Source organism: Branchiostoma floridae, chromosome 2, assembly GCF_000003815.2.
Source record: "Branchiostoma floridae strain S238N-H82 chromosome 2, Bfl_VNyyK, whole genome shotgun sequence".
NCBI lineage: Eukaryota > Metazoa > Chordata > Leptocardii > Amphioxiformes > Branchiostomatidae > Branchiostoma > Branchiostoma floridae.
In genome coordinates, this window is record NC_049980.1 from 28,454,654 (window position 1) to 28,469,235 (window position 14,582).

Here is a 14,582-nt window from a genome sequence, read left to right on the forward strand (position 1 = left end):
AATAAAATCTTATATTATTCAGCATATCTTTCATAATTATATATGCATAAATTATGCTAATTTGATGACGTCATCAGCCGAAAATCCAAGATGGCGGACCGAATGGCCAGATCAAGAATAACAAGCTAATTATCCCTTAAAATTTGTAACTACCTGGTATTTTTTCATCAAAAACCATCTAAATGAATGAATTTAGTCTATTTCCATTGCCCTTTGTGATTATTTGTTGCAAAAAAAGTATTTTTAAAAATTCAAGGTGGTGGATATAATATGGCGGAGCCCAACTCGTATCTTAGATGTGCATGACGTCATTTTATGACGTCATATTGACGTCATTGATGTTGCTATTAGCAACGCAAGTCGTAATAAACATTATTATTCAGTTATCTGCACTTGTTGTTACATTTTTGCAGCATAACTTGAAGTTTTCTGAGAATACCCATTTTTCATGGGTTTGGCCTATGTAATCAAATTGATGACGTCATAATTACGTCATCTTACGTCAACGTAATGTCAAACGTCACATACTTGTCAGATATTATGTCGAAATCATGTCCTGAAAATTTGGTGGCCCTACGGCACGTCGTTTTAGAGTTATAGGACTTAGAAGTGGAGGGCCTCAAAAGCCCCCCCCCCCGGTCCAGGGATGACCAAAAAAGCCCGGTCTGAATAGGGTTAAGCTGTCGTGATTTACAGTCCCTTTCTATACTTTCCTAGACTTTGAACTAAGTACAGTTTATCCTGTCCCTTTGCACCTTCTTGTCTTGTCATCCTTTGGATCTACCTCTATCCACCCGGAATTAGCGATAGACAGTCACAAAAGCTCAGTTCAGCTGCAAGTATAAAAGTTTCATTTTCTTGCAAAAGCCCATGATCCTGGACTTATTGGTGAAAATCCTACCATGGGTCGTTACTCGTACCACAATTCGTGGCATAATTCCGAGAAACTCCACATTTGGCAAGAGGCCCCGTAACACTCTTGATCCGATTTAAGGCGTCGACGTCACTGTGACCTAAAATTTGACATAGCGCTCAGTGAATTCCGTAGATAAAGCATCCGCTTTGTTATCTTTTTAGGCCATATGTGTTGCATGAATTCAGTTCAGGTCGCAGTAAGGTGTTCTTATACTTGTAGTGGAATCGTCGCCTAATATGCTTCAAAAATCTTTGCCAGTCTCAACGTCGACGTCTCTCTTCTCCTGGCATAGACACATGGCGCAGTGCTACCCCCGACAAGGTACCCAATCACGCATGCATGTGGCAGCATCGGCCTCAATGCCGGGTATAAAACCTGTCCCCTTGACGGACGGGCAGCTTTGCCGATTTGTTCGACGCAACAGCGCGGCCCAGCCATGGCTTACCGGTGCTAGAGTCTTACCGGCAGAATCTCCCACTAAATAATAACTTCCTCAGATTTCCCTGTGGAATAGAGGGCGTTTTTATTTCCTGGCGTTTCTACCAAAGGCCATGGAAATTCGACACCCTCCTGGTTTGTTTAATCACCGTGATAGCTAGACAGAGTTTCTACCCGTCTCCCTCATTAACAATACATAGATCAACGTGCTTGTTGAATAAAATAAGCAGGGGCCAACAGGGCTTAAGATAGCATAGCAAGATACATAGTACCATGATAAAGTAGAGCGGTCGAACCTATAACTGTTGATAAAGCATGGTTTTTCTTACCTCCATGAAATTTCAAGGAGATTATATTTTCACTAGCGTTTGTGTGTGTCTGTCTGTCAACAAGGTAACTCGGCTGGATGGATGGATTTCATACTTAGTGTGTTTGTGGGGTGTGACGAACACTGGAAATGATTAGATTTTGGGCCCCAAAGTGACTTCCCTTAGTGTGCGTGCACTGTGTGCGTGTATTTGTGTGTGTGTGTGTGTTTGTGTGTGCGTGTATTTGTGTGTGTGTGTGTGTATGTGTGTGTATGTGTGTGCGTGTGTTGTCTTTTTAGTCATACTTTTACGGTTTCCCAATTACTAAGTCAAGGATTACACAAATTCAATGGAGGCTCAGCACGATTGCTGTCTACTGGAATGTGGGTCTTACTGAAGGTCGATTCTTTCATATCCTGGCTTGGATTGGATCGATTAGCTTAGCTGTCACCTGGATCGTCGTTACAAAGTCATCATTGCCTAGTCCCGGCGGACAGTGGCTCATTGAATATAAGATTGACTGCTTTTGAATCACCTTTCCTGTCACACATTGTGATAAATCTGACCTGATCAGGACACGCTGGTGTTGCATCTTTTGGAGTAGATGCGCACAGGAAGATGTCCAGTTTTACATACCTCCGAAAAAAAACCGAAACAACACTGGTTAAGTGCAAGATCTTTTACGGTAGAAGATGAAGTGCGCTAAATCGTAAGTGTATGTGACATGAGTAGCACTGGATGATATGTATTCCTCATTCGTTAGTTTTGATAAACCAACTAGCTTAACCCATACAATCGTACATTGTCACCGATACCAAGAGGCATCTCCATCCATGCCTTTTCTCGATGCTTGTTCGACTACATCTAGATCTTATATCATCTTTGTACATGTTCTTTCTCGGTGTTTTTATCACCTTTTATATACGTATTACATGGCCAACAATGGATTCAACTTAGTTTGTTCTTTTGTTTTTGTTTACTTTGGCTATGTTAACTTATTATATAGTAAGAAGAAAACTACTTGCACTTTTCTCGATGCATGCTTGCTCTACTCCAACTAACTCTTTTAACATTTTACACATGAGCAAAATGTGTGTTTTTTATTTTCATATTTTTGTCTTTAGTTAAGTTTATTCAAACATCAGCTACGACATTTCACTTTTCTTGATGGTTTCTCTACTCCAACTAACTGTTTTATAATATTTGTTCTTTCTCCGTGCCTTTTCACCATTTTTGCGTCTCAGTACATGACCAACAATGCTTTCATTTTTTTTTGCCTTCGGCTACGTTTATTCAAACATCAGCTCTGACCTATAGCTAGCCCATTTCCTGATACTTACTCTTCTCCCTCTTTCAGCCTTATACATTTCCCATGGCCACGAATGTAGTCCTTTTAGCTGTCTTTGCCTCTGGCTAAGTTTCCATTAGTCTAGCATAAGAAGAATGCTTCTTTCCCTAAGTACTTTAAATGAGTAGGGGCTGCCTCGGTACAATCCTTACGTAAGCCGGATTTGGAGAAGAAAATGTATGGCCTTGGAGGCACAGATTCAGCCCCAAAGGCATGCACTTTACTTCAATACCATCGTGCGTCCGGTGAAAGCTGCATGGGTCATGTTTGCCACAAGGGATAAAAGGCGAAACATTCTCGTCAAATGCTCCATAAGTGCTTTTTCACGTCGCGGTTTACATGTGATGGTTCCTTTGATACTCCTACGAGATCGCCGGGGTACTAGTTCGTTTCTATTTTCTTCTTTTCGACCGAAAATGTAATCAAAATTGATTTTCCTGGCTAAAATCCCTTAACGTCTTGTGACAGCAGCCAAATGAACTCACTGATCAATATGATGAGGGCCGTGGAGTCTCCTGTGCGTGGATGGAGTTTTCCTTTGAATGGCATAATTATCAGGGAGAGGACGAAGTGAGGGTGAAGGTGTAATTACCAACCGGAACAGACGATCTCTTCGGGGACCCTCTGGCGCCATGAGAGGGCTACAGCGCAGTGAACGTCTTCAGAAGTGATTTTGTTTTAGAAAAGAGTGGATGTAATCTTGGAAAGATATAAAACGCTTTGGAGTTTAACAATGTAAGTCACATTCATCACGACTTTTTGTTGGGTGTGGCATTCCTCTTATACCATGCTCGACACATGCCTGCTTCCCAATCGCGTCTTTGCAGTTCTGCCATTCTGGAGTGAATATATTGTGGGCATTGTCTAGTTTTAATCCAGTATTGTAACGATTTGTCAAATTTTGAGAAGAACATTGTGATTGTTACTGTGTTAGTCGTCATTTTGATCAGCTACACATACACCTGCAAATACAAAGTTTCTCATAGTTACAACTTACATGTAAACATGCAGTAGATGGTATCATGAAGCACTTTAAGTTTAAAGAAATAAACGACAGAATAAAGACGCCTGGCGCCAATAGCGATAAAGAAGTGTATGGTCTCAGTTTGATATCTTACTCTACAGGTGTACACCGGTGATACGTAGCTATGTACAGATTGGCAACAACAAAAACAAAGACAAGCCCCGTGAGGACAATCTATGAGAACTGAGCTGTATGAATTTAATTGATATCAAACCTTTCTTTTCAATTTCATCCCTCTCTCGTGTGGCAAATTCACCTCGAAATATCTGAATAATTTATCGCTATCAAAGTGCAGGGTGACGTTTGTTCTCAAGCCGAGGCATGCTTCAGTTCTCACACAGTGCAATCTTTCCCTTGCAAAGCTTCTGCATCACTGGGGAGTTGATACCTATTGAGACGCATTAGAATCGTTTATGTGGGCCTGCCTATCAAACTTTGCAGCTGGTATCCGTAAATAATTTCATCAGGTTGGAAGGTCACTGGATAACAAGGTGCTTTATTAAAAAATAAAAGTATTTACAACAGCGATCTGCCCTTAGAAGATGACAGGTGGTCCCCGAAACGTCGACTTTAGTTGTTAAGTCCATGATTGTGAATGGATTACCTTGTTATTCACTGTTGAGTTGGTAGCTGCCAAGAGGCTTTTAAACATGTTCAGCATAAACGAGTCTGACTTACTCCCGGAGACCAATATTTTTGACAGGGTATTGGAGGATGAAGCGCTTTCAAGGTATTGATTTTGTCAAAGTTCGACAAATCATGGATTACGAAACGTTTAGCTTTGTCGAATCTATCCCCCATTGAATAACCCGATTAACTCACCTATGTGATGGAGGATGTTTCTTTGAGAGAGACAATAATTGTGATTTAGAAACCTTGTAAACGCTGCTGTAATACCCCGTATGACTATGACTGACTGTAGGAATGTGCCATTCTCGCGAACAGATATGTCTATGCTCGACATGACTTTTAATGTAATTGTGTTCCCTAGTGAGGCGTCAAACCCTCTAAAGGTTTTCAGAATACTTCCGAATGTCATGTGACAGAGTGAAGTTCTCCAGAGTTTATATTGCCCACTTTAGCGGGAACTTCTGACGCTCCGCACTTCATAACTGACAGAACTTCGCTTTGTGATGAGAGTAATTTGTGTGGGTGGGCTCCTTCTGGTGCAGGAAGTCACGCGGAGACGAGACGTGACTTGGCGAATGCAAGGGGGACGTAATTGCCATCTGCCAACATGTGGTTTGTGGAACCTTCAGAACCAATCATGTGATGGCCCTCCCCTCCCAACACACTTAAGAGGGTAGGAGGAGAGCTTGAGCTACTGTGGCGTGACTGGGATCACATATGGAGGGGCAATCATCAACTACTAGCACTTCTCTGTAAACACTTTCCGACGCCTTTATTCTCTATGCTGAGCTGTACGTTGCTTGGAAATAAGCTTAAGGCAAAGCGAAAACAACAAAAGAAGGATATGATGTGTTATTAAGGGTATGTGTGTAATAGGTAGGTCATCCTCGGACCCGGTATGGTAGGGATTGATCCCATTAGCCCTTGTCCCTCAAGGAGCCAATGAACCAACAAGATATCAATCTTCAAAAATCCAACGGGTGCCAAGGTAACTAAAAGTATCCTATCCTTGAACCCAAACACATCACAAACATATTAAACTCGTCAAACATGAACCCCATTCGATGAAGCCCACAAGCCCAATCCAGGCAAGCGCGACCAAGAAGAATCCCTCCACAGTACGGTGGCAGGTGTTTCTACCCGATAGGAGGCTATCATACCGTTGTAGTTGGGTAGTTAATTGGGCGATATTAGAAGTTTATTCATGTCTGCAATTAGCCACTTACCGTCATAGTGAACACCTGTTTTTTGTTGATAACGCCATGCGTTCTTCTAATACTAGCATTATAACAGCATATTCATCGGTATTCTTATGCTTAATACCATGTTGAAACGTGTTTTGCTACTTTTAGAGTCAGGGATAAAATAGTCTTTAGCGGGAAAAGCAAAACTCAAGGACAAGGACGAGTTTCTTTCTCCTTAACCATTTCATGAAACACGATCGAAGCTGGAATACTGTGAGACTGTAGCCATGTCGCTATGAATAATATCTTTATATTGCACATTGGTAGGTTGTAAAAAGTGTTTTTGCTAGCTATAGTTTACGTTTAATCAAGTTTCCATATTGATGTCGTAGGTTCCTGTCCTATTCCTGTAAGTAAAGAAGCTTGTAGGATACCAGGTGCAGTCGCTATTTCATCTGCGCTCGAATTTAACTTGGACTTTATTTGGGTCCGCAACTTTCAGGAATAGTGTGTAACTGTTGTGAACTGCACTGCTCAGGAAAGTTGAGTTCACTTTTCCTTCGAACGTCCAACTTATAACGTTTAACACTGACGCTTATATTGGTCTCGCATACGTTATGTAGCATATTAGCATGATCTATTGACTACAGCTGCAGTAGAATTTCAGTATTAAGGTGGAAGTTATACAATTACCAACATAGTAAATGCAGCTATTAACCGAGGTTGACATTAGTCATTCAACAAAATTGGCGCTGAACTGTCGGCGCATGTCACCTTGGGGAGTATTATCTACATTACAGCCACACGCCTTCGGCAGCGCATCTCATCTGTTACCTAGCAAGTACGTGGCCTTGGGAAGACCGTTAAATCAGCATTACCACCAGCTTAGTTACAAAAGTCGTAAAAAGTGCCTGTTGGCTGTATCAGCGTCTATTACAGAACCTGATACCATGTCCGTGGGCGTTCAATAATACCCCCTTTCCACTAGGACGGCGCTCTCGCCGCGCTGGCTATGGCTATGCGACCTAAAAACTGACAGATCGCTCAACGAATATCTATATAAAAGAAAAAAAAGAATCTTTTTATACTTTGTGTGCTTTGTTGTCTTCTCAGTCACACTTTTACGTTATGTATGATGTACCCAGTATGAAAGCGAAGGTTACACATATCCTATCTATGTCGCAGTGAGAGCGCAGCGCGATCGCCGTCTAGTGGAAAGGGGGCCTAAGCGCTCAGTGTATGCCAAATCATCCTCTGCCCTACGGGAACAATTTGGCTTAGTCCTCTTTGATCTCTACAGGTGTGTGGCCCTGTATATGAAAACTGTGCCCTCCAATCGAACTGAGGTCACGAGTTGGATGGAAATGAGGACACAACAGCTCACATCTCAGCGCCAAGGAGCTATCCATTGGAATTTTGTGACTCATTCCAATTCTCTTCGCGTCCCAAAATGGATCAGGTCAGGCACTGGAAGCCGCTGGATTGTTTGATGGATAGTGTATCACGCTACACCTTTAGTGTGATCAAGAGAAGCCCATTGAACTGATTAGCCACGATGGGCATCATTAAGGCATCAGTACTTCTAGTGGCATTGGCCTCGCGGATTGAGTATTGTTTTTGAGACTCCAGCTGCGGCCAAAGACAAGTTAACTTCATGAAGCTTGATGCCTGTATACAAGCGTGTAGAATACTGGGGAGTCTTTCCATCGGCAGTGTCATTATGTCATGGTACTTAAGTGAACAAAGCCATCCTGTGGAACGATGTCTAAACGACCTTAGCTTCAAAAAAATTTGTACTACATGATTTAGCACACTCGAGCTCCTTTACACATAATTAACTAACTTAACCATCATTTACTGTGCATTGGATATACATCTGGAATATTACTCATGCTACTGCATAGGATTCGGAAACCTAGAGTTTATTTCTTACTTGATTAATAATATGTTTTTTTCTGCTTCTAGAAGTTCATGTATCATGTGTCTTATGTACGTACCGTATCCTGGTCATCAGCATTTCCAGAAGCTATTCAGTTGGTGGAGCGACTGTTTTCTTGCGTATCTTAATATCTCGATGTTTAACCTTCATCGACGTATGATTCTCCAATTTATGATGCAGTAAACAAACTCAACACAAAATATTTGGATTATTAACTTTGGCTGAGCATATTTACGTTAATTTTGATCTATCATACGCAATGAGAAATCTTGTGAAGTTTTCTTTTCTATGATATCCATCGCATTATGATTAAGAATTCATGGGACAGACAAACCCGCTTACGTGAGGGGGTCATAAATGTGGAGCAAGAATTCCTTTCACCTCAGCTCTACGTATACCAAGATCCGTCTACAGTGGTGTGCTTCATAGATATCTCATATTAAAATGAAATAAAAACCTAACCCCTGCTACATCTATCATTTACCACAGGTATACTCATCTGCCTTGTGGCACAAGTCTTTCCGGGATTTGGTGCAGAAAGAATCTATTACCCGGAACAAATGACGAAAGGTCAAGGGCTAACACGCGGATATAATTGATCCGAGTGCTTGGGAGATAAGGCGATCTTGGTGAGCTTACAGCAATTTGAAATGAGCGAAACAAGAAGATCTCACATAAGCGTATTTTCAACCCTAAATCGGATGTCAAAGAGCTTTTGGAAATGGAGGTTTAGAAATAGACGCTTTACTGGTGACGTATAGGCCATGTAATCCACTTGTTTGGGCTGTCAAATCTAAGAGAATCAAGTCGATATCTTTTGGTATTCAGTACTAACGTACTAAGTTAAAAGACGTCAGTAGCTTTTTGGAACACTTGTGTCATTCATATAGACACTATGTAAAAATTAGACAGAGTCTTATGTCACGGCATTCCTTTAAATTTCATACATCCTAAATAATGACGATCTTCATGGGTATGAGAATCATTCCACTGTACCAAAAACAAACACATACCTAGGATTGACTCGTCTGTCTAATTGTGACTTCGTCTGCCGCTCCTAGAGCTCCTGGAAGATTTTCCATGGCCCCGTGTCCTCTGCTATAACCATGTTCTGGTCATCCACAGACCGCTACGCAGTGACAGCTTGTTCACAACATATAAAACTGATGTGGGACTCACAATCGATCTACTATGACCGCAAACACCGTGCAATTTCATGCTACCTTGGCCATGTGGTAGTTGACCCATTTTCGACCGGTCATGAGATCAGTTTAGAACGGGCGAATTGCCGAGTAGTATTGTAGAGTAGTGATAATTCCACGCCCATGCAAACGAGGCACACAATACATGCATGTTGAATCATGAAGGTAATCGCAACTCTCCATAGAACTAATACGTTTTCCGCACAATAGTTTATCTGTATAATTTTCTGACACAAGCATACGTTTTGAATGTAGACTATTTGGATTGACCCACCCCCAGCAGTACCATAAACTCCCACCATCTGCGGTTATGTTCCGTTCTTAATCAGCGGTCCGGAAAGCGAAGCTGGCCTCATTTCCTAGCATCTCGAACATCGATCCAATACGATAAGCGTCAACGTGTCGAGATGTCGTCGTGCATTCTGCAATTGAAGCCATATACTAAATCGACGGTGTGGATTGCTTTTGAAGTTATCAAAGGGATATAGGGTATGCATGGCAAGGTATTGGTCGTACGTTAGCACGTAGCTTGCTGAATATTAGATGACCGGCGTAAGGTGGTATCATCTGATCAACGACAACATGTTGTTCATATCACATAACAATAGATTTTTCTGAACAAATCTACGAGCGTTAAAATTTTTCGCCCAGTACTGGAATGAGGCTCATCGGTTTGGGAGGGATGCCTCACAGTTTTTCCTACAAGCTACGAAAGTCCAGATAATCTGCTGCGGAATCGTCGGACTCCCTTCTGGCCGACTGCCAACCCATGCAACCCTGGAGATGCGGCTCCAGGCGTGGGACATCTGTACTAAGAAGTACGTTCTTGATACCGACACGCTTTGATATTTTACATACAGACATTGGATTCACAACGTAGTGAAGACTTCTCTGATTACATGGACACTCCTAAAGCATGTCCAGAACGTCTTTACATCTTTCCTACTCGTTAGGAGTTACACGTTTTACAAGTGTATGACAAAGAACGGAAAAGTAGAATAGGAAGAGTTCGATTTTCAAGGTCATAAACATTCAAATGTACAATAGTAAGAAAAGGTTAATGACAGGAAACTACCGGAGCTGCATCAATCTTCAAAACAACTGTCATTATCGGAACACAACCCTAATCATTGGCACAAGTGGCGCGGCGCAGTGCGTCAGAGCGCGAGAGCAGTTCGGTCGCAGGTGGCTGCTCCTGAGGGCTCAATGTTCGGAACTGTAACGATCTACAATTATTTTGTTCCGGAAGTCAAAGATGACAAGACGTGTGGGTTTCGTGTGGCGTAACAGCAGAGCGTTCGGCTCAGAAGCAAGTGGCCCCGGGTTCGAATTCTATTATGTCATCGATGTTGTAAATCCCTTTCCTTTCCTTCCTCACGTCACCCAGATGTAAGAATGGGTACGTACCTGACTTAGATGGGGAAGGTAAAAGAGGAAAGGAGTGGGTTGGGCTACGTCTTCAAATACCGTGGACAACAACCCACTGTCCTTAACATTCTCAAAATGGTTATCTTTACCTTCTGTCTGCCCTTTGTATGTAGCACTGTTAGGACAAGTTACTGACTGGAGTTCACATTGTCTGTCTTGAAGGGTTAAAGCAAAAAAAAAAAAAGATGCCGAGACCAGCACTGCTCCCATTTCGACATCGCAGTGCCAGATGCTATCCCAGTGAACGATCGCCGTACCATGGCCTCTAACACACCGTGTACACCACCCGTTATGATATACCATACAGAAATCAATGCGTCACACCGTTCATTGCACGATGAACGGTTCAAGTTATGACCCTTTTGTCAACCATTTACGGTGATTGATGGCTTGCCTTATATACATTTAGATAAGTTACGCATCAAAATACCATGGCATGGGAAAGCCCGTAACTATTGCATGAAAGGGTGCAAAAAATACCTTCCAATATGAACCCACCTTAGTACATGTATGTAGGTAGATAGAGAAACGTGCGTGTAAAAGGGTCCATATGTCGAGTTAAGAGTTCGCTTTATTAGTTAGCCATATACGGATCACACATGAGCCATTCACTACAACGGGTGTCTATTCAAACATTATGGTTTGTATTCCATAGTTTGTGTACCCTGTACACGTGTATTCATAGCACCACTGCTAGGCTAGTAATGTCCAAGGTAGGGCCAGCAACAGAGTAATTTGTGCAGCGCAAATTCATCTCTTGAACAGACCATCTGAAACAAGTACGGGTCAGGCCCGTGCCCTCTATCGATTCTTCACTGTTGCGCCCGCCGCACGTCTCTAATATAAGGACTTTAAGTTCCTACTTAAGATTCGCGCACACGGTCTGAAGTTCAACAACAGATGACTGGCTGAGAAAGTTTACACATTGAAACTCTAAACGTCAACATATTCTCTCGGTTACAGATTATGGTCATTTTCAAAACGACCGTACGATATATAGAGCTATATTTTACAGTCGAAAATGAGCAGTTAAATGAGATTGGTAAATGGATGTTCTGACTTGATGTATTGTCATAGAATTTCTTCAATGCGATGTAAACGAAACGAGTTGACTGAATTAAGTCTACGTTGGTAAAACGAATTTTCAAGTAGAGTATCACAAATGGACTAACTGGCGGGTGGCGGCAAGTTGACTACTGGTGGCGCGGTGTCTTCTTGGAGTTGGGAAGTCAAGGATTGCACAAATTTAATTCAGGTCGCAGTGAGGTCGCAGCGCGATCGCCGTCTTGTGGAATGGCGACAAGATAATCCTGTGATCTCTCGTGATTTTCCCTTTTACTGACATCTGGTGAAGACCTTGTCCGACTGATACCACTCAAGCATCAGAGCATACTGGATACCTGGGGACATATCTATCCACGATCAAATTACACTCCCGTCGTTTCCTGTCTCCGAGGGAAAAGTTAAATCACCTCCAATGTTCCGAACCGAATTCAGAACGCCCCAGGGGAATAGAGCCGTCAGCGCTGTGGGCTCGGCATGACGTAAATCCTTATCTGTGCGCCAAGTGACGTTAAGACGTATCTTTCCTTTCTACCGTTTTGTCACCACCGGATTTGATAGATGAAATGTTCCCCTATCAGTAAGGCTGCACCTTCCATCTTATTAGCTGCACTTACCTCTGAGACTCCAGAACAGTATTTCTTTACTGTCATTCTCTGAAGTTTTCTTTCCACCGTCGAATCAAAACCGTCCAAAGTACCCGTACATTTACATCATACTTCCATTTGATACAAACAACAATCTGTCAATGACACTCACCGACTCCAGTTAAGACAATAAAAGATGAAGAATGCAGCCATTAGATCGACTGAACCCGTAAACAAAACTATTAATGAGTTCTGTGATGCCCCAGAACCTCCAAGAATCGTCGTATTTCAAAGCTTCTGGTATTCTGCCATTATCCCAACCAGATGTAGAAATGGGTACCTGGGCTTGCTTGGGGAGTAAAAGGCGGTGGAAGGAGTGAGAGCGTTAGGATTCGCCTTTCAATACCGTGTCTAAGACAGCACATATACAATATAACAATGTACTGCAACTAAAACTCTATAGAACTGATGTTACCCTTACGTTTTGTTTTACTTTTGGGCCCTTACATTTCTCTAACGTCGACGCTGTCAAATTAGATTTAATACACAAAGGCAGTTTTGAGCATTGGGATTACGGCTACGGAAAGTGTCGACAATTTGAGGCTATCGAGACGATGTAGAAATTTTAAACTGTTCCATTTGATGTCAGTCGGACGGTGAGAAGAATTTTGGCTAAACAGTCACTTTTCTATGACAATGCAAAGAATACGCCCTTAGATCCAACAAGCGATAGAAAAAAGAAAGCCAGGATCGAAGCAACCTTTTCTGACTTGGGGCTTTTGTCATTTGTCCCTTCCGTTTGGGGACTTTGGTATGACTAAATTTTCTCAAGCTAGTATCGTTGGGCCTGGATAAAATCAAGGGGATGTCATTCCATCGATATCGTAAGGCGTCTTCAATTGGATCACATAATGATGAGAGCGTAAGTGGCTGGTCAGAGCCTTCATGGGGCAGTCGTGCATGTGTCTTACAAAGTTCATCTGCCTTGCTGCTGAAGAAGCTGTCTTATATCATTCTCGGCGGTTGGGTCTGTCACGCACCGTCCCAAAATCCTATTTCGTTATATCCCCTTTCCACTACTCTCGCCGCGCGCTCTCCGCGACCTAAAATTTGACAGATCGCTCAACTGATATTGTATCAAAAAGAAAGTCATCTTTTTATGTGTGCGTTTGTTGTCTTATCAGTCACACTTTTACATTTTGTATGATATACCTAAATTTTTGTATGAAAGTGGAGGTTTCACATATCCTATGTAGGTCGCAGTCAGAGCGCAGCGCGATCGCCGTCTAGTGAAAAGGGGGCCTTAGAGCCGTACGACGACCAACGACAAAAAATGGGACGGAACCATAAGGAAACATCTGACATTTATCTCTGCATAGTAAAAAAATGAGTAATACACGTTTTGTCTGTCATACGATGACGAAAATACTCTTTCAGTAACAGTTCGCCTACCTCCAGGTTTCCAGCGATGACTGAAGACAGGATATCGGCAATGCTAGTAGGACGTCAGGACAATCACGTTTCAACACTTTGAGTCTTGAATCTGAATCGGGCTCCGATTGTGTCTTAACCATTCAGCATCTTTTCATTAGATCTAGATCTCATGCCGGGCGTACTGCCAGACCCTCTCATCGAAAGTGGTCCTTCCGGCACACTCGTGCGGTCTGGAGGACAAACTTAGGGACGAAAATAAAAATATTAAACCGGGTCTTCGTCACGTGGTCAGACCTGTCAACCAATCGCCGCTGCCCGTGCGTCCCATCCAATAGGCTTTGAGAAATGATCGTAGATATGCTGACATGTATGGAGCAGGGCGTAAGGTCTTCATTGACCTCTGACAATGGGTCATCAACGGGATTCGAACTATCAATTTTCTGTAGGAATCTGACACTAAAGCCATCGTCTGCTTTGTGTTGCTTTGGTAACCATGATACGCCAACGGTATATTATGTTGCTGTTGAATTCGTTTCCCAGGTATCATACATGAATGAGAATGAGATTTATTTGTAAAACCACTATTTAGCCAAAACTATAGGCTAAATAGTGACATGCATTCCAGGAAGAGTCAGAAATAATTTTTTTCAAAATGAAAAGAAATGAAAGAAAAAATCTACATCTTTTGACTGCTGCTACAGTTTGAGCATCTCTCAGATGTTTTGTTTTTTTATTGGCACACTAGATTATGGTTAAAAATGTTGCAGAGTATTTAGAGGTTCATCTGAAATACCATACCATACCACCCATTCCCAGATTTAAAAAATTGAGTAGGACCCTCACAAATGTGTGGTTTACTTGCACCCCCATTCTACAAGACGGTGATCACGCTGCGACTCGTTGTCACCTGAATTGTATTTGTGTAACCCTTCACTTCATTATTGGACTATCATGGACACTTTAAGTATGACATAAAGGAGAGAAAAAGTGTAAAATTTGCTTTGTTTATTAATAAAATTCGTTGAGCGAGATCTCTCAAAATTTAGGTCGAAGTGCGCTCTCAGCAAGGTCGTGGTCCGAAT

The 14,582-nt window shown here is 42.2% G+C and overlaps 1 protein-coding gene across 1 annotated transcript in view; it reads right to left on the bottom strand.

Annotated features, from left to right (window-relative positions):
* Positions 1 to 13,725, bottom strand: part of LOC118410366 (neuropeptide S receptor-like) — a 27,988-nt gene extending 14,263 nt beyond the window's left edge. Inside the window, exon 1 of the mRNA XM_035812053.1 lies at positions 13,519 to 13,725. The gene's annotated coding sequence lies outside the window, so the exon portion shown is untranslated. The remainder of the gene's footprint in view (positions 1 to 13,518) is intronic.
* Positions 13,726 to 14,582: the final 857 nt, after the last annotated feature.